The 25,062-nt window shown below is 39.4% G+C and overlaps 1 non-coding gene across 1 annotated transcript; it reads right to left on the bottom strand.

Moving 5' to 3' along the window:
- Positions 1–4,990: 4,990 nt before the first annotated feature.
- Positions 4,991–5,152, bottom strand: LOC114686680. The gene has a single exon (XR_003733599.1). It is a non-coding gene; the product is annotated as a U1 spliceosomal RNA (small nuclear RNA).
- Positions 5,153–25,062: the final 19,910 nt, after the last annotated feature.

Here is a 25,062-nt window from a genome sequence, read left to right as displayed (position 1 = left end):
AAAGCCTCCCATTGGGAGTCAACAAAGCTTGGCATATCAAGTTGAGGCAGGTCCAAGACAACCTCCCTCCATCAAGGCTGGGCAAGACATCCCTCCATAGGTAATGGGTTACAAAAAGCCAGTTCATGCACCAGGGATAAATCCTGGTCCCATGCCAGAGGCCCCACAAACAGACCAAGCCACACAACTGTCACCCACATTCAGGAGGGCCTAGTTTGGTCCTATGCCAGCTCCCTATCTGTCAGTCCAGAGTCCTTGAGCTCCCACTAGCATGGATCAGCTGTCTCTGTGGGTTTCCCCATCGTGATCTTGACCCCTTCTTGCTCATATAATCCCTCCCTCCTCTTTTACTGGACTACAAAAGCCCAGGCCCAGTGCTCGGCTGTGGATCACTGCATCTGCTTCCATCAGATACTGGATGAAAGTTCAATGATGACAGTTCTTTATCTTCCTAATTACCCTGACAAATACACGGAGTATAGTGATTCTCAGCCTATGGGTCACAACCCTCTTGGGGATTGGATAACTTTTCACAAGGATTGCATATTAGCTATCCTGTATACCAGATATTTACATTAAGATTCATTACAGCAGCGAAATTAAAGTTATGATGTAGCAACGAAATAATTTTCTGGTTGTGGCTCACCACAACATGATGAACTGTTTTAAAGGGTTGCAGCCCTAGGAAGGTTGAGAACTGCTCTAGTGCTATGCTGCACACAGGTGCTAAGAGTGAGAGTTCTTGTCTTATTCTCAAGATTAGAGGAAAGATCATTCAGACTGTTACCACTACACATGATGATGTCTGTGGGCCTTTCACACATAACCTTTGTTATGGTCAGATAATGCCTTCTGTTTCTAGTTTTTTATTTTACTTCTTCGAATCTATGGAAGTGGCTAAAGAAAAATGCACAAATGGTAGCAGGAGTTCTTCACAGCAGCTCAGAGCCAGAGCCATCCAAACAGCTCACTGGTTGTTGAATGGACAAGACTCATACAATGAAACACCACTCTACAATCAGAAGGTAAACGATATTTGGATATATGCAACAGATGTTTAAATCATTACACTGAAGTGAAATTAGTCAGACTTATAGGACTACGTATGTCCTGACTTCACGAAACTCAGTTTCTGTAAAAGGCAAGGCTATAGAGACACAGCAGTGATTGCCTATGATGGTTATAGAATGGGGATCGGAACATTTAGAGGTGAAAGGAATGTGCTCTAATTGTATGAATTTTCTAAATCTCAACACAGTGTGCACTGAAAATGGATACATATTATATCCCAGGAACTTTACCTCATTAAAATTTGGATAAATGGACCAGGAAGATGGCTCAGCAGGTAAAGGCACTTGTAGCCAAGCCTGATGACCTGAGTTCAATCTCCAGGCCTCACATGGTTGGAGAAAGACATGACTCCTACAATCCCCATTCCCAAACAAACAAATAACATGTAATAAAAAATCTTGGTTGGCAATGAATTACCATGGTCTCATGTGACATTTGAGAATGGCAGATGAGACACTGCGAATCCAGTCATAGACTGTTAGCTTCAGAGAACAACTGTCCTTGGTAGATCAATGTTCCTTACTTCATATCATCCCTGGTAACTGTGTTGTTATCATTACACACAAAGAAATTATGTTTCTAAAGTTATCATTACACACAAAGAAATTATGTTCCTAAATCAATATCTAGAATATGTGTTTTACTGTATTAAAATCTTTATTAATAATGATAGCCATGTGTGTGTGTGTGTGTGTGTGTGTGTGTGTGTGTGTGTGCATGTGTGCACATGCCAGAGTGTGCATATGTAGGTCAGAGGATAACTTTTGGGGGGCACTTTTCTCCTTGCACTGTAGGCTCAGGGCATTGAAGTCAGGTTAGCAGCTTTACGCAGGAGGAACTTTCACTTGCTAAGTCATCTCACTCTCCTGGGGTTTTCTTATTGGAACTAACACTAACTCCAAAGCTTGGCCTCTCCTACTTTCTTGGTTGGGGGACTGAAGATTATATCCTGCTACGTCTGTCCTCCTGATGGTGATCTTGAACGGAAGGCTACACTGCAGGAGAGAGCAGCCTGGAGAATAAGCAACCATTGCCCTGCTTTGATGACTTTCCATTGGGCTACCCTGGTGCATCCTTGCAGGGCAGGATAAAAAGACCCACAGACCAAAATAGATGTGCTATGGAGTTTGTGATTGAAATAGGAATGAAAGCTTTGCAGTCTTTGAAGCAAGACATGTTCATTTTTTGCTTGGGCACCCTTCTTTAGAGAGGGAGCTCCAGCAACCAGGCTCCACCTTCCTTATCAAATGATTGGGGTGAGAATGAGGCTTTCAGGATCATCACCAAATGGTCTCATAAGTTTTTGCCATAAGAATCTCACCACACTCAAAACAAACTAAATTGCCTGCTAAGCAGACCACACAGTCCCAGGCCCAGAGTTTAAACAGGCAGTGATCTATCTAGAAAAAAAAAATCACTTCCTTCTTCAGTCTCATCACCAAGGAGACCTAAGTAGGTAGATTCTCACTCCTGAGGACATTACTGGGGAATTTTGCTGAAAGGTGTATTCTGTTCCAGCTGGTCTGGGGTGGCACTCCTGGGCCACATTTTGACTAACAATGACTTTCATGGTTTCCTACTTCTTAGAAAAACAGAATACCATTTACATGGAGAATGAGTCTAGAAGAAATCATCTTCCTTTTCATTGATATTCCTTTAATTTCACACAGAAACAGAGGTGTTTATGGAACTCAAGAATCTAAAGAATAAGTTGATTGTTATCTTTGAGCACATTATAAAGAAACAACCAATTTGTTGATCAAGGCATCTTGAACTGTTCAGACACTAAAGCTGTGTCAGCAAGTGGGTAGCTCTGGGGGAGGCTTGAACGCAGGAATGTGTTGTCTCTATGACGGTCAAACTTCTAAGAGTTTCTACCACTTATAAAATATTTTTGTGATTAAAACATAATAATTGTGCATGTTTGTGGGACACAGTGTGACATCTCAATATAGATATATGTTGGGTAATAACCAATGGTATTTACATACCCAACAAATGATATATTTAGTATTTCTTTATAATGAGAACATCCAAAATCTTTTCTTCTAGAAATTTTGAAATACACAGTCTGCTATTGTTTTCTATAGCCAGTCTACCAGGTAGAAAATGCTAGAATTTATTTTTCCTTTCTAACCCATTGGTCTATCCCTCCCACTCACTTCTGCCTTATCCTTGCCAGCCTCAGATTACCCCTATTCTTTGACAACAGATTTAGATTCCACAAACACACGTGACCATGGAATGTTAGTCTGTTTGTGCCTGGATTGTTCCACTGCACATAATACTTTTCAATTTCATCTATAATGGAGCAAATAATAAGAGTATTTCATTCTGTTTGCAGCTGAGCAGCATTCTGATGTATATATGTGCCATATTTTCTTTGTCCATTCATTTACTGCTAAACATGTATTTGGCTCCATATTGCAACCATCATGAAGAGTGAAGTGCTGCAGAAAACATGGCTGAGCAGATGCCTCTCTGAAACACTGATTTCATTTCCTTTTTATTTATACCAAGTAATAGGATTTCTGGGTCATATAGCAGTTTTTCTTTCAAATGTTTTAGTTTTAACATTATTTATGCTATTATTGTTTAATAAGAAAAGTTACTTATCTCTAAACCAATAGTTAACATTTGCAAAAGAAATGTTAAAGTTACTATAAGTTAAAATTCTACAATGTCTTGTCAAAGCCTTTTTCTGAGCGTCACTTAATCCCATTTACCCCTCCCAATGACCCATCCAGGCAGTCTCAGTATTACAGTTACTTTACAGCCAAGGATGCTGATGCTTAGAAAAGAATGCTCTTGGGTCATACCATTTGCATGCTTGACCTCTCCCACAATGCCTTCGGCTTCCTCACAGGTCACAGATTTCTTGCCATGGTTGTACATTGAAGTTGATTTCTTAGGTAAGGTCACTGTAACAAAGTAATAGCAGACTTAGTGGTGTAAACAATAGCAAAGGCTAAGGTCAAATTGCTCAGCAGCCCGGTTCTTCATGTCTCCTCTGCAAGTTTGCAGATGATCACATTGTTAATGTATCTCCACAATGCAGAGAGGGCTTCCCTCTAATATCTAATGAAGCTATTCACAAGGACTTTTCCCTTATGAGTTAATTAGCACCTAAAGCCCATGCTTCCAGACATCACAGAGTGGGGGTGTGGGGGTGGCATCAGACTTTAAACATATGAATTTAGAAGAAGTGTGTTTATTCCATAGCCATCACTTAGGGGACTTTACTAATACTGGTAACTGAATCCCACCAACACCAAAGAAATCATTTGAAGAGTACAGACATTTATTTTAGTACCTAAGGTGATTGCCATGCACTTGAATTGAGTGGCAGAAAGCACTCTAGAGAGATGTACTTGGAAGTTGTTTTGGTTGCCAATAACAATACAAAGGCTAAGGGGTTGGTAGGGGAATAGATTATGAATAATGATAGTGACTAATTGAAACAGCCATGGTACCTATAAGACCCTTCCTTTTCTTTGGCTGATAAATGACAATTCACTATGAAGATCCATCTCCTCTTCAGCGATGGCTACATCTGGGAAGTCTTCCGAGAATCCAGCTCAAACTGTGGTTGGCTGAGCCTGCCTAGGACTTACATCTGGAGAGGAGAGGGACAATCCTTGGTGCTGTAAGCAAGGAAGGGATTTTGACTGATAATGTATTTTTACTTTACTTTCATTTCACAATAACTTTAAAAACCACCACTCTTGCATAAGTATTTAATTGCCATGTTTTGAATTCATATTGCTTACCTATTCTACTATGGGTTTTTTTCCTATTATTTCTCTTACCTACAGCCTTGTACTTTCCCTCTCATCCCTGCTCTATTTGCTCTCATTCATTCTCTTCATTCCCTCCTCAATATTCCTCTCCCTCCTCACTCTCCTTTGCTCTCTATGCATAGGGAAGAGGGTGACCATTGTTTCCCACTACCACAAAATATGTAGTTGAGTTTCTCACTGCTGGAGAAATCACAGGGTTAGCACATCTGGAGAGCAAGGGATAAGCCTCACTCCTAGAGAGGGACTTCCGTGATCACGACAGCTCTCCTGCCAGGTAATACCACATATCTTCTTGAATGATCATTTTCTACAGCTTTGATGATGCTTAAGCCTCTATTTACTCCAGCGCCTACTGTTTACTTCCCCCTTTCTGTTTCTTCTCCGCTGCTCTTTATGCCAATTCCTGTTCTTACTCCATGCATTTCCTGCCTACGGAAAGTTCCAGAAATCTGTTTTAACACATGCTTAGTGTGGATCTGATGCACCACTAAGCTAAAGATCAAACCACCTTATTCAAAGCCATTCTTCTCTGCTCACTCTCGTGCAAAATGTTAGCACAGTCACAAGTTTGTTTTGGTGTGTCATACAACTCCTGTCAGGTCTACAGCAATCAGTTATCAGACACATCCCAATTTCAGAGCCATTAAGATGTGAAAGCCCTGTCTTCAAATCACCCAGATGTGGTGAGATGAAAGGAAAGTCTATATCGACAGACATTTCGAAAGAAATCCTACAGGAAGAGGGCATGCGACAGGACATTGATTTTGCCCGAGAAGTCTGTGTGTTTCCTGTTTTCACTTCTTTTTCTCAGTGGTGTTCATTCACAGGGCTGGTAGACAAAGCGGGCAGAATGGTCTCATGGTTCCTAGATCCTTGGCCCCTTATCCTGAGCCCAAAACACAAATCCTCATTGTGATGCAGGGTTAGGAGTTCAGCTTCCTCAGGAGCAGCCAAGGGATTTCCACATGGTAGTGTGCATTTCTGTTATGGAAACAAAATGAAAGGAGATCTCAGAAATGTTTTCAATGCACACAAAATATAACTGTGGGGGAGATGTATATGCTAATGAACTTGACTACGCATTTCTCACTGTGTAAGTCAAAGCACCAAGTTGTACACTCTCTATATGAGAGCTGTGATCACTGTTAGGGATGCATATCCTAACAAGGTTGGAAAAATGAAAGCAAAATTAAAACACATCTCAATATCTACCACCAAGTATTTGATGACCCTTATTTCTGGAACAGAGGTCTAGATCATGTCTTCTAAGCTGCCTATGAATGAGACTTGGGTTTGCTTACATATTTTTAAAAATTTGAACAGAAATTAGAAAAAGTGTAACATGAATCTTAAGAGGTCTTAAAAAAAAAAAAAAAAAAAAAACAGAGCCAGATATCAGGGTGAAAGCTGAAAGATCAGAGAAGCAGAATGCCAGCCACTAGCATACCTCTATGAAATCCTCAGTCTAAAGAGAGTGAGTTTTTGTTTCCTTATACCTTATATACTGCCCAGACATCAGTTCCTGGGATTAAAGGCATGTGTGCTTCACAGTACTGGGATTAAAGGTGTGTGAGACCACTGCCTGGCTCTGTTTCCACTGTGGCCTTGAACACTCAGAGATCCAGACAATCTCTGCCTCCTGAGTGATAGGATTAAGGTTGTGTGCCACCACTGTCTGGCCTCTATGTCTAATCTAGTGGCTGTCTTTGTCCTCTAATCCCCAGGCAAGTTTATTAGGGTATACAATATTTCACTACAGAAAATACTTGGATTTATTTTTCAAACTGAAAAGAGAGAATAGAGTTGGAAAATAAATGTATTGATATAGGAGGTATGGTTGTTTGAAAGAAAATAGTCGTCATAATCTCATAGGGAGTGGCAATATTGGGAGGTGTGGCTTTGTTGAAGTGGGTGTGGCTTTCTTGAAGGAAGTGTGTCACTGTGGAGGCTGGCTTTGAGATCTCATATATGCTCAAACCACACCCAATGAGACAGTCCATTTCCTGTTACCTGCAAGTCAAGATGTAGGACTCTATGCTCCATCTCCAGCACTATGCCTGCCTGCACAGCACCATGTTGTACCATGATGATTATGAACTAAACCTCCGAAGATGTAAGCTACCCCAAATAAATGTTTTTCCATTATAGGAGTTGCCATGGTCATGGTTTCTCTTCACAGCAATAGAAACCCTAAGACAAGGGGATATTGGTGATATTTTAGATTAAAAAGTGGTTTAAACATGAATATATATCACAGTACTTTATTTTGTTAATCACACATGTATACAGGTATACACACACGCACATGTACACACATATAGATGGGACGAAGTTTGTAGTAAAGGTTAGGAGCAGATGTCCCTAAATAAAGGGTGGTATGTGTGTATATGTCTGCCTGTCTGTCTGTCTGTCTGTCTATCTGTGTGTGTGTGTCTGTGTTTAACTCCTTTTTAAGGCAATTTGTTCAGTTAAGGACCATATATTCTCCCAAGATAAAAAGCAGACTGTGAGGTGTTGCTGATAGAAGTGGGTTCCTGTAAAGAAGATGGAAAGAATCCTAGCTCAGCCTTCTCTTTCACAGGCTGTGACTCCATTATTTAATAAAAAACACTTGGCTGGTGAAAGAGCCCTGTTTTGTGCCTGGAGTTTGTGACCAATTGCAGCAGAGCCTCGAATAGGAGAGTGTGTGGTAAGCAAATCCTGAACTTGCCACATTTACGACACCCAATGACAGTCTCCAGCAAAGATCTCCAAGTGTTATTATGCAGTAAGGTCTTTAGAGCACTTTAAAAATAGCACATACATGTGAATAGTGATCGCAGCACTTACTTGTAGGTTTTGGTTGGTGTTGTGGCTGCAAATTATACCAAGTCCTTTGAGTAGTTTGCCAATGAGTGCACATGGAATTAAAGGGGTACTCATTCTTGGAGGTCACTCAGTTCTAGTTGTTTTTAAGACATCTTATCAGCTCCAAGTTCTAGACAACCCCCGATTTTTAGTGTGGTAACTAACTCTGGTGCAGTTCCCACTTGATGCCAGTAGAGCAGGGCTCTCTTACTCTTACTGGATATTTAGAGACTCCACAATGCCAGGTATAACCTCCCTGCATTTGAAGGCAACTTTATTTGGAACATGATACATATCACCATGACCTTAGATAGGAGGTTTTAAGAGAATCCCTTATTAATGCCTTCCTTCTGTCAGGAACATGACAATAGTGGTGGGAAAGCCCTGAGTAATGCTAACCAAAGATAGTCCCATGAGGACCTTTCTCTATAAGCAATGGCCATGCAGAACCTCAGAGTGCTCTTCCCTGAACAGGCTTGGATGCCCGGGACAGAAGCCAGAACCACCTATGCTGGTTTTCAAATGGTGTTTGCATTGGCAAATTCCTCCCCATAAAAATAAGAGCATGGATACTGGAATACCAATGTTTAGAGTATCATTATTCACAAAAGCCAAAAAGTGGAAATAATTTACACAACCACTGATGGATGATGGGTTAAAAATAAATGTGGTATATACAAACAATGGACTATTAGTCATGCCTAAAAGAGAGCAAAGTTCTATCACATATTACAGTATAAACAAGCTTTGACGATGTTATAATCTTCCCAAAAGCCAGACACAAAAGGACAAACCATGTAAGACTACTTACATGAAGTTCCAAGGAAAGTAATACCCACAGAAACAGGAAAAAGAAAAACGCTTGCCGGAGGCGAAGAGGAGGAAGGAAGGGGAGTCACTGTCTAGTAGATAAAGAGTAGAGTCTAGAGAGGGCGAGGCACAATGCGAATGTACTTAGTAGCACTGAGACATGCCCTAAAAAGACAAAAATGTTAAATTTTCATCATTGATTTTTTACCTCAACAAAAGTAAATAAACAAAAGTTATTCAACATTCTTTTGCACCATCATAATAAATTGTACTCAAACCCCTCTTCCCCCCCCAAAAAAACATAAGGAAAATCACTAGGAAATACTTGGTTTTGTTCATTCAGAGGGCATCCAAATTAGCAGTAACTGCCAACTTGACATAGCTGAGAATCACCTGAACAAAAGAGTCTCAATTGAGGAATTGTCTCTACCAGATTGGAATGTGGGCATGTCTGTGAGGGATTACAGAGGTACCCAGCCCATTGTGAGCAGCACCATTCCTTGGCTGGGTGGTCCTGAACTGTAAAGCGAATCTTAAAAGGTCTTATTAATAAAAACAAACCCAGAATCAAGTATTGGGGTGAATGCTGGAAGATCAGAGAAACTATACAAGCCACATCCTCGCCTTGCCAGTTCCTCAGCTGATCTTGTTTCCTCAGACTGAAGGTCTTTGAGTCCTCATCCAGAATGGATCTCAGCTGAACTGCTGCTAAAAACCTAAAAGCTTAACAGAGCCTAAAAAGCCTCTAGTTCCTGGTCCTCATGCCTTATATACCTTTCTGCTTCTTGCCATCACTTCCTGGGATTAAAGGCATGTATCACCATGCCTGGCTGTTTCCAGTGTGGCTTTGTACTCACAGAGATCTGGAAGGATCTCTGCCTCCAGAATGCTAGGATTAAAGGTCCATGTGCCACCATTTCCTGGCCTCTATGTCTGTCTAGTGGCTGTTCTGTTCTCTGACCCCAGATAAGTTTTTTAGGGTGCACAATATATTGGGGGACACAATATCACTGCACTGGACTGTATCCTAGCTAAGGGTGAGAGGGCCAGTGAGCAACTTCCCTCCATAGTTTTTGCATCAAGTTCTTGCTTAAGCTTCTGCCCTGACATCTTTTCAAGGACGGACTGTGACCTGGAGGAATAAGACAAATAAACCCTTGCCTCCCAAGTTGCTTTTGGTCAGAGTGGGTCATTAGTGCAACAAAGCCAGGAAAGTGAGTAAATGTATTGATGACTCGTGTAATAGACAAAAAAGTGTTCAGTTATTTTGAGAGTTCTAAGTGCTTTTCGCACACGGCACTGATACACACAGCGGTGGCACTACAGGCGTGAAACAAACACTCCCCTGAGCCATAGATACTGGAATCTTTGCTTTGATGTTTGCAACACTTTCTTCCTCTTCCTCCATAACCTGCAGTTGCCAAGTACCCTTCATCAACACGGGTCTGCGTGAGGTCAGCCATCAGCAAGGAGTGTTTGGTGGCGTGAGTACTGACTGCCTTCTTCATCCATTTGCAACAGAGTTTAAAAATAAGCAACCCACAAAAGTGTGAAATAAACGAAATGGAATCAGTTTGAGGTCTCCCTTTCCTTGAGTGTTGCTCTTTGATTTTATGAAATCTTATGCACATAATAGAAAGAGCAGGAACTTTGGAGCTCAGTGTTGATTTTCTTAGGGTTAGAACCCGAACTTGTCTCAGCCTCAGTTTCCCCATGTGCAAATTAGAGGGAATGAAGTCAACCTTTCTGAATTTCTTTGAGGGCTATGTGAGATAAGCAAAGTGCTTGAGCATAGAGGATCACTGCACAGTACATGTTGGATAAAGTCCAGCTCATCTGCCTTTCTCTCCTTTCCGCTCCTCGCAGCTGAACAAGATATCAGAGGTGGAGAGATGGGGTTGGAAGGCGCAGTGTGCAGGGTGAGGAGGAACGTGAGCGCTGATGAATGCCAGCTGTCAGCACTGGAATCCCAGCTCAGCAATTAGCCAGCTGTGCAGCCCCGGGCATGTTGATCTCTCACTTATTTGCAGAACTGGAATGTGGCATATGAAATTATAAATATACTTTACATTTTTATGGAAACAGTGTGAGATGGAGTTTATCAGGATACACTTCTGTAAGGCCACACTTACATGACTGTGCTGCACATGGGAGGCATGTCTACATGCCAACTGGCATATTTTTATGAATAAGCACCCACATCCAAATTTAAAAAAATGCAACAATTGACCAGGCTTGAGGAAAATATAATAGCCCTTCTGTTCTTTCTAGACAAACTAGAAAAAAAATGGTCACATTTGAAAGTAGAGTATTAAAAATTTATAAAAAGTTCTTAAAAAGTTATGTATTTTCTGGTAATGTGTTAGGGGTCTGATGCAGGAAAAATGCTGTATGTATAGTTTGTGATAATGTTGATATATATTTTTTAAATTCCATGTGTATGAGTTTTTTTGCATGTTGGTATATATGTGGACTACATGCATTCCTGGTACCCTGAGAGGGCAGAAGAGGTCTTTAGATCCTATGTAACTAGAGTTTGGGTGGTTCTGAGCTATCTTGTGGGTGCTGGGAACTGATCCTGGGTTCTCTACAAGAGAAGTAAGTGCTCTTAAATGCTGAACTCTCTCTCTAGTTCCTAACTTTGGTATTTTTATGACTTTAGTAAATTTTCTTCTTCTTGAACTACAAAACTATATATACTAAAATTATCAAGGGTACAATTCCATGACATTAATTACATTCCCATTGTAGTACAAATATTCTCATTATTCATCTCAGTAATTTTCATCTTAGAAATCTGAATATTTGTACTTCTTTTCTGTTCTAATAATATTTTTATTCAATGAATAAAATATGTATCTATAAAATGTATATTGATTTTATCCATCCACTACTACTTCCCTCTGACTCCTGTTTCAAGATTCAGGTCCGATTTTTGTGACTTTTGATTCAAAATTAGCATGTACATTGAACATAGTTCTGTATTTATCTTTTTTCTGTTCTTTGTTCTTAATTGGGAAACACTGTTCATTGCTAGAATTATTGCTTTCCAGTTCCTTGTGGGAGGGAGATAATGAGAAATCATGGGTCAGAAAGAGGTAGTGAGGGAAAAAATCACCAATAGAATCATGACATATTTAGATAACTGTTTTAAACAACTTCATTGGTAATAGTACATGTAAGAAAAAAGGAATGTTAATGACTTTTAAAATGATTTATGATGGTTTTTTAATTTGAGACTAAAAATTGTCGGGTTTATTAATCAGACCTTTTTATCACTTCCACAAAATACTCGACATGAACAGCTTCAGGAAGGGAAGAGTTGTTGTTGTTGTTTTTTTATTTAGCTTACAGTTTCAGAGGGCTCAGCCCATGGTCATTTGGCTCTGCATTTCTCAACTCATGTACAACAGAACAACCATGGCTGTGGGAACATGGGAAAGAGGATCATGTCCACATCATAGCAGACAGGAAGTAGTCCAGGGGACCAGACGCAACATTTAAGGGCACTCTCCCACTGACTTAATTCCTCCAAGGAGGCTCTACTTCCTAAAGTTTGCAGAACCTCTCAGATGAAGACCAAGTGTTCAGCAGTGTTTGAGGCAGCGGGAGCATCTCAAATCCAAACCATAGCACGAGGCATCTATGAACACTTCTCATGCATTACTTCATTTAATAATCACACTTCTCTGGGGACGTATGCAGTCATTCTCCCACTGTAATAAGGGAAGAGACTGATGTTTGGAAGGGTGATTGAAAAGTGCAAAACAAATAGAGATTCTGAGAACTCAGAAGGGTGGTGGGAATGCCATTTGAAGGCATAGTGTGTGCACATTACCTGTGTGTCACTGGATCTGTTTCTTAACATATTTCTGCTGTGGGTCAATGAATGAAAGGACTTGAGGGCCTCCGTTAAGACTGTGGGAGATAAATTTTTCTAGTTACTAAGCAGAGAATAGGGCTTTTTAAAAATTAGCTTCCATTTATCACAACAAAGAGGGCTAATTGGAGGGACAGGTCAGAAGTTTTATATTGTTTATGATTTTACTATGAAAAAATATTTCCTAAAACTGGCATTATTTGTTTTTACCATGATTAGAATAATCTTTTACATTATTTCCTTTGGAAAAAAAACTAAATGTGAGGGCTCAACTTCCTTGACATTGCCTATTCAATTAAAATGATTTATAAATAATATAAGACAATTAATCATCCTAACTGCACTAACATTAGCATTTTTGTGCCCCACACAGAGGTCACACTATGTAAATGATGCAAAATAAAGAGCAGGAGGGCTCTGTTTACTTTAAACAGTGAAAAATGATGTCACAAGTCAGGTCCTTTATTCTCCAAATTCATTTATGGGTTAGTTAATCATCACATAGTTTGTGTACATAGAGAAAAACACATTCTATGATATTATCTGTTAGGAATTTTGAATATACAGAAAATTTACAGTAAAAATAAGAGTACATATATGCAAAAGATTTGATCATTTGAACAGTTTGGTAGAGAGAAATGAGCATGAATTAGAGAGTGATGTTACAGAAATGGCATAAAATAGTCTGAAACTCTCCACAGTCCCCTTCTAGAACATTTCATTATGGAGAATTCCACTCACACAGATAAAATACATTTAAAAATAAACCATAACAATCAGTACCTCTACTTGGCACATGTCAACATTTTGTTCATTAAAAAAAAAAGATTCCTGCATAGTTTCTTTTGTGTGCTGACCTTAGAGTATTTTTAAACAGCATGTCAGTATATCCATTGAAATTGCGTCTTGGGGCTAGAGAGATGGATAAGTGGTTAAGAGCATTTGCTGTTCTTACGGAGGACCTGACTTCAGTCCCCAGGTTCCATGTTCTGCAACTCACAATTGCCTTTAACTCCAACTTCAGGGGATCCAATGCTTTATTCTGGCCTATGGTTTACCTACACACACACATGTACACATGCATACACACACACACACACACACACACACACAAATTCAAAATAAAATAAATATGCTTCAGAAATTGGATCCGATGCTGAAGGCAAATATAATTCATAGTCTCCAAGTTGGCAGAGTTGACAGTCTGTAGAGTCATGATCATGCACCATGTACCACATGAACAGTGTTGTTTACAATGACAGAGTGAAAACATGACTATAGATGGTAACATTTGAATATAAACATAGAGATATGTGTAGATGAAACTCTAAACAACAGTCTTAGTAAATAAGAAACACAGAGCCAAATACAGAGTTAAAGCCTAAGAGATCTGAGCAAGAGCCATGACTCTCTTTAGCTTACCACTTGCTGCCATTGTTTCCCCTGAGAGAGAGACCTTCTCCTGTGTGACCTGTCTTTTTATTGCCTTTCTGTTCTACCTTCTCATTGGCCCTAAGCCTGACCGCATGATTTCCTCATCACTGCCTGTCTATACAGACCTCCAGATCTCTATGGTTGGTACTGGGATTAAAGGTTTGGGTCACCACTTGGCTGTGTCCTTGAACACACAGAGACTCTGCCTGCCATGTGATTGGATTAAGGGCATGTGCCACCACCACTGGACTTCTGCTAAATGACTTGCTTTTTTGCTCTGATTCCCAGGCAACTTTATTTATTAACATACAAATAAAATCACATTTCAGCACAAATAAATATCACCATAGGTATGTGTGTACATAGTAATGTTGGCTATGTCCTGAACCTAGATGGATTGGGGGACCTTAAAGAAAAGGACAATGGTTGTACAAGATATTTTGTAGAAGGCAATGGATTATTAAATTATACTTAATGTAGAGTAATAGATGTTGGATAATGATGATGATGATGATAATGGTGGTGGTGATGATGATGGTGATGATGGTGACGGTGATGGTGATGATAATGTGATGGGTGACTTGTTTGGGCCCGCTTGCACTAGTTCAGGCATGAAGTTATGAAGACTATATTACAGTGAAGATTAAGGAAAAATGTAAAACTTCCAGATATATTAGTAAATACACATTTTGCCCATAAGGAAATTCCAGCAGGAGTTAATTGTGAACATGCACAGGAATATGAGAGAAAACTGCCATGTTTTCATTGACCAAATGAGAAGTAGTTACATTTTTTTCCTTTGGTGCATATGTATTTCATAAAATTGAAGTCAAATTGAATGGAGTTTTCATCTTGCCTTTTGTATTACGTTTAAAGTATTCAAAATGTGATTTTTTTTAAAAGTATGCTTAAACTAAATAGGCTGCTGAGTGGTTAAGAATGTTTGCTGATTTTTCAAAGGGCTTGAATTTGGTTCCCAGCATTCAGGTTTGTAACCCTTTGTAGCTTCATCTCCAGGAGACCAATGCTCTCTCTGGTCTCTGTGGACATACACACTTTTGCACACATGTACACATGCATACAGATGCAAACACTCATGCACAAGCACACATACACACATACGTGCACACACACATTCATGCACACACAGGAACATACACACATGGATGTACACACACATGCACGCACACTCATATATATATGAATGCATGAATACACACAACTAAATAAAGATAAAATAAATCTACAAGAAAATAAGAAAAAGTACATCGTCTTGAAGGAGAATATAAACTCAGTTTTTCCCATGTCATCTTGCACAAAGGCTTTTGATACATGTGCATGTGTGCATATGTGTATGAAATCTCAATTTATATCCAAGAAATCCCACTTGTTTAGTAATCTGAAACAACTTCCAGTTGTTGCTTTGGGTTTTTAGACAGGTGCCATTACGTAGCTATGACTCAATGGCCATTGGTGATCAATTGAAATATCACCTGTTTTGTTTTCCCAGGAGCCTGGATTGAGGGACCTTAAATTCCAACCCTCAGATCCTGTCTTGGTCTGTCATGTCACATGTTCCTGTCATCAGCCTACCTAGAGGTTACCAATCAACTCATAGCACAGACACAAAACCACTTATTTTAGGAATTGCATGATTGGAAAGATGAACTACATATTCATTTTACAATATCATAAGATGACTCTACATTCAAAATGTTATATCATAACTATACATTCTGATGACTTCTAGAATCACAACTATACATTTTGATGGTTTCTGGCTTTGCCACAATAAATATCAGAATTTATTGGTTGAAGGTACGACAGGAAATCTCTGCCCACTCATTAAATGAGCATCAAGGTAACTGAGCCAGTGACTCAGTGACAGTATATGACAAAGAATACAGATCATGTGGAATAAATCAGGAGAGTCATTAAATATGCAGAAACATCAGCAATCTGGATAAGAAGGGATATGATTTCTAGAACTGACACATTGTGTTGCATTTTCTGGTTTTCAACAAAACAAATTATGAGATGTGAAGAAAGAGGAGAGCAACCCATGGATAGGAAAGGAAAAGCCTTTGGTCCCCAGCAAGCTCAGATGCTAGGTAACCAGATAAAGATATATTATCTCTCATAATAAACATGCCCTAGAACTACAGCAAGCCACATTTAAGTTACTAAATTGGGATTTTACTAAACATTGCAGATAAAAAAAATAAACAGTGTAGATTGGAACCAAATACAAATGGTAGAGTTGAAAAGTACAGTAACTAAAATGAAAAAAAAAAAAAAAAAACAGCAATACCAGAGCTGATCTGAGCAGGCAGAGGAATCAGAAACCATGAAATTAGGTCAATGGAGGCTATACAGTCTGAGAAACAAAAGGAGAGTAGCATGAAGATAAAGATAGGAGCTGAAAGTCTTGGAGTGCATTACCAAGAGAGGAGAGAGAGAGAGAGCAAAGAGGGTGTTGCAGGAATTAAATGCCCCCAATTTAAAGGTTTATTTTTAAATTTTTAAGTTACGTGTTTGTGTGTGTATGCACACTCATTCAGGTGTTCATAGAGGCCAGAGGAGGGCATTGGATCTCCTGGAGCTAGAGTTATAGATGGCTATGAGCCACCCTACAAGTGTTGGGAACAAAGCCCTGGTCCTTTGCAAGAGCAGCCATGCTTTTCTTAACAGCTGATCCATCCCCTCAGCCTCCAAATCCCCCAAATTTGATGAAAAAAAATGTAACCTTCAAATCCAAGAAGACTTTAATAAATTCCAAGCAAGACAATTTTTGAAATCTACACTAGTGTGTTTCAGTCTACACTGTGGATAGCCTGAGAGAGAGAAAACAACACAGAGAAAGACAGAGTTAGAGAGACAGATAAACAGACAGAGAGACAGACAGACAGACAGACACACACACACAGAGGGAGAGAGAGAAACAGCAAAAAGCCTCAGACATTTTCTTTTCTATGAAGACAAAAAAAACACACAAGTTAGGTATATCTAACAATTTCAATATTTGATATAGAATAATGAAACATAAATATAAATATTTCTTATTTTATATATAAAACCTCCCTTTAATTCTTCAGAGGTCAAACATTAGGACAGTTTATCAACATTTTTAGAATGCCACAGACCGAAAGTCCCAGGAATCCTGAATGAAGTGGAAATCAGACTGGCTGTTGGTACCTCAGCCGCTGCCTAGCGTTGTCAATTCTTACCATCTAATGCTTGCTGTTTTATGGCCACAAGATGGCTACAAAACCATGCACATTCTGCTTACCACAGTTTGTAGAGGGTTCGGACCAAAAAGTGCTTCCTTCCTCTTGACTCTCTTTCCTTACATCCTCTAGACTGAAGGGGACCTCACAGCTAGCTACAGGGTAGCCTGGAAGCATCCATACTGAACAAAGGAAATGAAATAGTGCTAAGGAGCTTGAGCAAAGCAGAGCTCATTCTCCATAGAGTGATGCATTGCTACTCTGAACAAAATTTAAGTTCTGTTTTGTCTTTTGAGATAGTCTTATGTAGCCCAGGCTGGCCTTGGAGTCTCTGTATAGTCAAGGGTGGCATCAAACTTCTGATCTTCCTGCCTTCACCTCCCGAAACCTGGGATTACTTGCAATTGCCACCACACAAAGTTTTATATGGTACCGGGGATTGAACTCAGAGTTTCATGTATGCAAGGAAAAACAGTCAGTCAACTGAGCTATGTTTCCAGCTCCAGAATCTATATTCTATTAATAAGAAAGAACGGATAGAAATGATGCATTGGTAAGAGACTAACCCATCCCACAGTGGATGGTTTGGAGAGTTGATTGAGAGCAAGAACTAATTTTTATTTGTCTTCCACTCTCATATTTTTTCAGTGCTCAGTAGAACATATCAAAAGATACCTGCTTTTCCAGCTATAGGTTGGATGCATAAATGAATGGGTAAAATTCTTGGTCTTTGATACCTTGCAATTTGGGCTGCAAAATATCCAACCCACTGATAGAAATAGAAAGCCAGGAAAGTGTCACTACCCTGAAATTTTGTACCCAGAGAAAATCCTCAGTTATAACTGAAAAGAAGCTAAAGTACCATATTAACTAATTTCCTAGCTTTTATGTAAGTAGAAAAGTGCTGAACGTATCAAGGATTTAGTGTCCCCAAGCAGTGCTCAAACCTCAGAGGCAGATGCAGAAGCTCCCTTAACCATCTTCCCACTTAACTGCCAAGCACTGAGCAAAAGCCTATTGCAAACTCCTTCCCGGAACTGCAGCTGTTGACAACAAGACAAAAGCTCTGAGGGGAAAAAGGCTAATCAGGGAGTAGTTTATCGGCTTCTCTCCTTTTCCACGTCCTGTAGCCACGCTTTCCCAGACGGTTTCCTGGTGCTCTCGGGAGTGGCTATCCAGAATTCTCCTCTCTGTGTGAATCTGAGACTTGAGACATTATAGTTCATTTGGAATGACACATCTAGATACTTCACAATGATTTCTTCTATTATACAAAATTGGGTATCTTGAAGGACAAGAATTCAAGGCTAAATTCTTCAGGAGCTATAGATTTTTTTTTTTGCCACCAGTATATGATTTGGGTAATAAATGTCAGCTTGAAATCTTCAAAATTTTATGATCAAGACGCTGGCTACTGATACTTCTGTAAATTCTCTTATTAAGTTGGAATTAATGTCATTGAAAAGCATGAAGGTAATGCATATTCATTGTACAGAATAAGGAGTAGGGAAGAGGAGAAATCAGTTTGCTTCTTTTATTCCAAGAGCCATTCTGTAAAGTTAGGTCCTCTCAGAATTTAATCATCCATCCTTACAAGCATTTTAAGATGTTTATTTATTTTAAAATTGTTATTTTTCATTTGTATTTATGTGTGTCTGTATGCGGCTTTGCATATGTGAGTGCAGTGCTTGTGGAGGTCAGAAGAGGCTGTGAGATCTCCTGGAGCTGGAGTTACCAGCAGTTGGGCACCTGCTAACATGGGTGCTGGGAACTGAGTATGTGTCTTCTGGAAGAGCAGTCAGTCCTTGTAACCACTGAGCCATCTCATCCATCTGTAACATGTTTATTGTTAAAACTAAGAAAGTTTTACTCATCATCTGATTCCATGAGAAAAAGGAGAATTGGATTTTGCTTACTGTAAGGAGACTCCTTTCTGCGGCTGGCTTCTGATAGATAATGCATTAAACTTCAATATGAAAATCTTTTATTTACAGTTCAGCCTAAGACTCACTTCTGAAAGATACTTAAGTCCTTTGTACTATTTATCTACTTGCAAAGTGTTATTCAATTAGTTTATAAATATTTATAGCATAGCTATAATGTGCTTGGTATATAGTGTTGGGCACTTAGCAGGGTATGAAAAGGTTGTCGAGTGAATTTGTATGTTCCTTGTGAGAGAAAGACACAAAGGTCTGTGCCTGTAGGTATTCTGGCCATTTAATTTGCATAACAGGTTCTCCTTGTGACCTCTGATGCTGATCATCAGCTTGCCAGGATCTAGACTCACATATGGGCATCTGTGATGAAGCTTCTGTATTAGGTTACCTGAGATGAGATGGCTCACCTTCACTGTGAATGGCGCCATCCTGCAGGCGTGTTATTGGGCTGAATAAAAAGAATAAAAGGAGCCAAGCACCAGCTTTTACTCTCCCTGCTCTCAGATGTCATGTGACCTTATGCCTTATGCGCTGGCTGCCATGACTGCCCTCCCCCTCCACAATGACTGGGACCCTGGAACCACAAGCCAAAGTAAGCTACTTTTGTCAGTCATTTTGACAAAGCAGTGAGAAAAGTAATTAATATACTCCTACTGCTTGATGGGCAGTGGCTTAAAACACAGCAGTCTGCCCACAAACTGGCAAGCTGGGCTGAGCTCCACAGAGGGTTCTGTTAGCTGTCTTCATTGTCAGAGGGTGGGGTGGGAGGACCCGGCTGGTGGGGGAGGGTATACTCACAGGTGCCTCACTCACATGACAGGCAGTCCGTCCTGTCTGTTGTCTCAGAGCTCAGGTGGATAAGACGGCTGTGGACTTTGTTTCTTTCCTGCATGGGCTTCTGCATCTACTTTCCTAGAGTACTGTGGCTGCTTTCTCAGAGTGAACCCAAGAGAGGACCGCTTATAGCCTCTGACTCTTTAGATGGAATGCTGGGAAGCAGACTCATTGCTGTATTCTATTGGCCAAGCAGAGGCAGAGCAAGGCTCAAAGGCAGGGACTTGGATCCACTTCTCAACAAGTGGCTCAGGAAAAGGATTTGACACTTCACTTTGTGTGTGTATATGTGCCTGTTCATGTATATGTATTTGTGCGTACCTCTGTGTGTATCTGTGTATGTATTCATGTGTTTGTTCATGTGTATGTAATACACATGTCTGTATATGTGTGCATGTATGTTGTGTGTGTGTGTATATGTGTTTATTACTTCATGTAATGCTGCCACCTTCCTCTGAGATCACTCTCCTTCCCTGGAGGAATTTCATTTCTACCACTCATTCCACAGAGTGGGGCTTTCACTCAGCCTTCATTCCACTGATTGTAAGATGGCCAAGGTAAACACAGCATGCATAGGCATGTGGCCACAATGGTTGGTGCTGGCTCCTGCTTAAGAACATCTGCTTGGTTTACCACGCCCCTCCTCTGTGGCTACAACACACAGAGCCAAAGACAGGAACATTCTTCATGATTGTTCTGAGACTGTTGTAATGGGTGTAAGCCTGAAAGCCACGTTTTCATTCCTTGTCATAATTTAAAAGAACCTTGTTGGCATTATGTTGGCATCTTGGTGCCACCTAAATCCTTGTACATATTAGATATTTTTCCTAGGTGTCAGTTCCCCCTTAGTAATAGTGTCTACCTTACAGTGTTGTCATAGAGACTAAATGAGACACTCATAAATGTAAAATATGATTTTCATAAAACGTTGATTAGTGTCAGTGTATAAAATGGCAAAAAAAATCTTGATGTTTTATAAAACAGAAATTTCCAAGTGTTTGAAGCTGCACTGTCCATGTATTTCAGAATGCATGAAAACTTGATCAAAGACAGATAAGTGAACCATCGAAGTTAACAAAAGTGGACTTATGCATGAAATGCATATTAGATTCTGTATGTGATTCCCTTTCTTGGATACTAATTCATAACAGTGCCCTGGTCTAGATGTCCCATTTGGAGCTGGACATTCTACAACAATGGTTAGCAACATGTGGGTTGTGACTCCTTCAGGGGTCGAATGACACTTTCCACCAAATATCCTGTTTATCAGATATTTACATTATGATTCACAAAAGTAGCAGAATTGCAGTTACGAAGTAGCAATGAAATAATTTTATGGTTGGGGATCACCACAACATGAGGAATTGTATTAAAGGTCACAGCATTAGGAAGGTGGATAATAACTGCTCTACAGACACTTATTTTCTATGCTTTGACCAGTTGTGAGTCTTTGTATTAACCATCATCTGCTGCCTAAAGAAGCTTCTTTGATGATGGGTGAGAGTTACACTAGCCTATCAGTAAAAGGCTAAGTATTTAGAAGGCAGTTTGATACTATGCCCCTTTAGTAAAATAATAGTAGCAGGTAGGTCCCCTATCTTAATGGATCATTCTTCTGTGAATGGATTAATTTATTATGAAGTTATCTATCCCATGGTCCAACCACCCCTCAGCAGAATTACCAGCTTGTGACTAAGTCTTTAATAGGTGAGTTTTGAGCCTCATTCTAGATCCAAATAATAAACTGGATTAACAGAAGCCAACATAAAAATCCTTAGATATTATGATAGCTACAACCTCATATGTGAATCAACACTCTGATAGTAATCACAAAATACCCTTTAGATTTCAACCATTCACTTTTCTTATTAAGCCATAAATAGAGAAAATGTGTGAAGGCCTGAAGTGAATAGACCATTGGTTTAGGGATTCATCTTTGGATAATTACACAATCTTTTATCTGGCTGGGGAGACCTGTCACCCTTTTCTATTTACCTGGTCAATGGAGAAGATGCGATATTCCAGGTGTTATACTTAAATTACTTTGAAAAAAAAAAGCCTTACTTGAGAAAGCTGTTCAGTTGTATCCTTTTGGCCTTTTATTTTCTTCTCAAAACATACCCGATCCTTACACTTAAGCCAAGATGGAAAATAAGGCAAAATTTAAAAAGTAGTTTTATATTTGTAGGTAAGTTTACTACCAATTAAAGTTTCTCAACATAGCATAAATTAGGAAAGAGTAAAATAGTACAGTAGGATGTGTGAGTAGCAAAAATGTGTCCCTTTTTGAGACTCTCAGTAATACGTATTTTTAGAGGAAAAAAAGGTCATTCCTCATGTTGCTACATTAAACGTGTTCACAAAATTCCTCTTTCATATTTACTATTCTCACTAGAAGATGCATTTGGTTTTCGCCTTATGTTCAGTAATATCAATGTCACTTTGAAAAAGATACAAACATGGTAGTGTGTACCAATACAAACTTGATTAGAACATTTTGTGCTGTTTTAGGCTAGCCAAACAACGTCAGTTCTCTCTCATGATTTACACTTCATTCGTCATTCATTGCCCCAAGTATATTGGGGCAGTACTTGACATCAGTTAAAGCAGTGATAAATATGCTACATTGTCCATCATTATTCCATCGAAAAACTTGAGGGGCTGGAGAGATGGCTCAGTGGTTAGAAGCATTTACTGTTCTTGTAGAGGACCTTTGTGCAGCTCCCAGTCATTGGGAATCTAGAACCCTCTGTTGGCCTCTGTGCTTCCTAGTAGTCACTTGCATGTACCCACACTTACATATTCAGGCATACACATAATCATAAAAATAATAAAAGAAACTTTAAATTATGGACTATAAGAGTGTAAAATTGAAAGGTTGGAGAGATAGTCCAGTGGTTAAGAGCACTTGCTGTCTAAATAAGAAAGTTCTAACCTAATACTAAACTCTACAATAGGAACAATTATCAAGCATTGTCCGGGAGAGGGGAAAAGTAATAACCTAAACAAAATTAGAACTACAACCAGCAAGAACAACATCAAACAAGAGATACATACTAAAATCCAGAGACATCCAGAACATTAGTAAATGGCATGTTATGGAGATTATTCCAAAAGTTGTTCTATCCTGAAGAATCTGAATCTAATACTTAATATGTTCTAGCTAAGATACGAGAAGATTGTAACTGTAACTCTCTAGTCTTCAACTCAATCAAAGGCTCGAGAAGGGACATAATAATACCTGAGAAAATGGGAAATGTACACAAGCAATTTACAAAAATTTTGCGAGAATGGACAGAGACAGCTGGCAGCCTGGATAGTCACCTAAAGTTCCTCAGCACCATTGAGGCATCTAACTTGGCTACAGGCCTAGAATATCTGACAGATCATTTTCAGAAGCAGGAATTTTGAAAGATCATCCTGCTCTGTCTTGGTAAGGTTCAGTAGTCGATTTTCTTTGTGCCCTGCTCATCTGGAAGGGACAGCATTCTTACTGTCAGTTGTCAAAGCAAGGGCAGTTCTTTGCCCAGCAGGCCATTTTGTGCCAAGAAGAAGACAATTTCCAATGGAGTGTCTTAGAAGCCCAACATTCTCTCAGGATCAGATCAGTGTTGCCAGGAGCAATTGTGCCTCAAGTCAACAGAATTCTAAGTTATGAAAACATTTAAATGCCATGTTCTCTAGGTCTATAAAGTGTTTGAAGATTACCTGTCCATCTGACCTGTTTCTGTAAATCTGAACAACCTAACTAACATAACTATAGAAATGACAAGCATGGGTGACTATAAATCTGTAAACCTTATCTACCTAAATAACCCAAGGACCAAGGCTTCACATTAACAAGGTAAATAGTCTGTAAACAAAAGTACAGTAAAGATGATGACCTCAAATTGTGACAATACACAAAATATCTTAAACAGAAGTAGAAATGTATAGTGCAATATGCAATATGACAACGACTTTCTGCTCTTTAGAGGATCTGAGTTTAGTTCCCAGCTCCCACATTCAGTTCCAAGAACCCATATCCACTTCCTATTGCCCTCATAACCTTGTAACTCTACTTCCAGGGTAATCTGACACCCCTTTATGGCCGCTGCAGTTATCTGCATACGTGTGGAAGCTACTCACAAAGACACATCAGCAGACACATAAGTACAAATAAATTACAATGTAAAAAAGTGAAAATCCAATATGAAATTGGAAGAGATCTCAGGCTTTGTGTCACCCCTTCTTTTTTTCATATTTCCAAAACACACCACATTGCACCACACAACACTCCCAAGCAAATACATCTTAGCCAAAACACAAAGAGAGTTTTAATGGAAACACTCTTTCTCACAGGTGTAATTCATTCTTGCTTAATCTTTACCTTCCACAGAGTGGGTTCTCAGAAGTTTGTGTGGCTGGAAGCGCTGCTGGAGGATACAGAAGTTACAAGGAGAAGATTATTAAACACCTGCTGTATGAAACTACACTTCATTCCCACACCTGCTGAAACACCTGGTTCCCTGCTTGGGGACAGAGGCACAGAGAGCCCACTTTAATGAGTTACCTCTTTTGATTTGAGTCTGAAGAAAATTTACTATAGTGCGGGAAAATTTTCATAAGTCTTAAGAAAAATTATAGCCTGTTAGATGGAATATCATTTGGCTCATCTGAACAGAGGTTCATATCATCCACGAATGGCTGCATAGTGGTTATTTTAATAATCTTTCCTTTTTTATTTTTCTTTTGTTTTGTGTTCTTTTTGTTTATTTATAACTTCTATAGCCCAGGCTGCTCTGGAACTCACTATATAGCTCATGTTGGCTTCTAACTCATGGAAATCCTTCTGTCTTATTCTCCAGTGTTTTGAGGTTATAGTCATAAGCCATTGTGCTTTAATATTCTTTCTGCTTTTATTAGATTTTTCTCAATTTTCTATAATTAATATCAATGTATCTTCTAACTAGGAAAAGTTTTTTTTTTTTTTTAAAATATCATATTTTAAGGAAGTGGAGAGATGGCTCAGCTGCTGAGAATGTTTGCTGCTCTTGTGGAAGACCCGAGTTCAGTTCCCAGCACCCGTGTAGGGTGGTTCACAGCCACCTGTAGCTCCAGCTCCAGGAGATCCAACCTCCTCTTCTGGCCTCTGCAGGTACCCACATGCTCATACCCACACACAATTACACGCACAAACATATAAATAAAAACAGAGCAAACCTCTAAGAAATAAATTACAA

This window comes from Peromyscus leucopus, chromosome 5, assembly GCF_004664715.2.
Source record: "Peromyscus leucopus breed LL Stock chromosome 5, UCI_PerLeu_2.1, whole genome shotgun sequence".
Lineage (NCBI taxonomy): Eukaryota > Metazoa > Chordata > Mammalia > Rodentia > Cricetidae > Peromyscus > Peromyscus leucopus.
The sequence above is the reverse complement of the archived record's forward strand: the minus strand, read 5'-3'. Positions and strand labels throughout refer to the sequence as shown.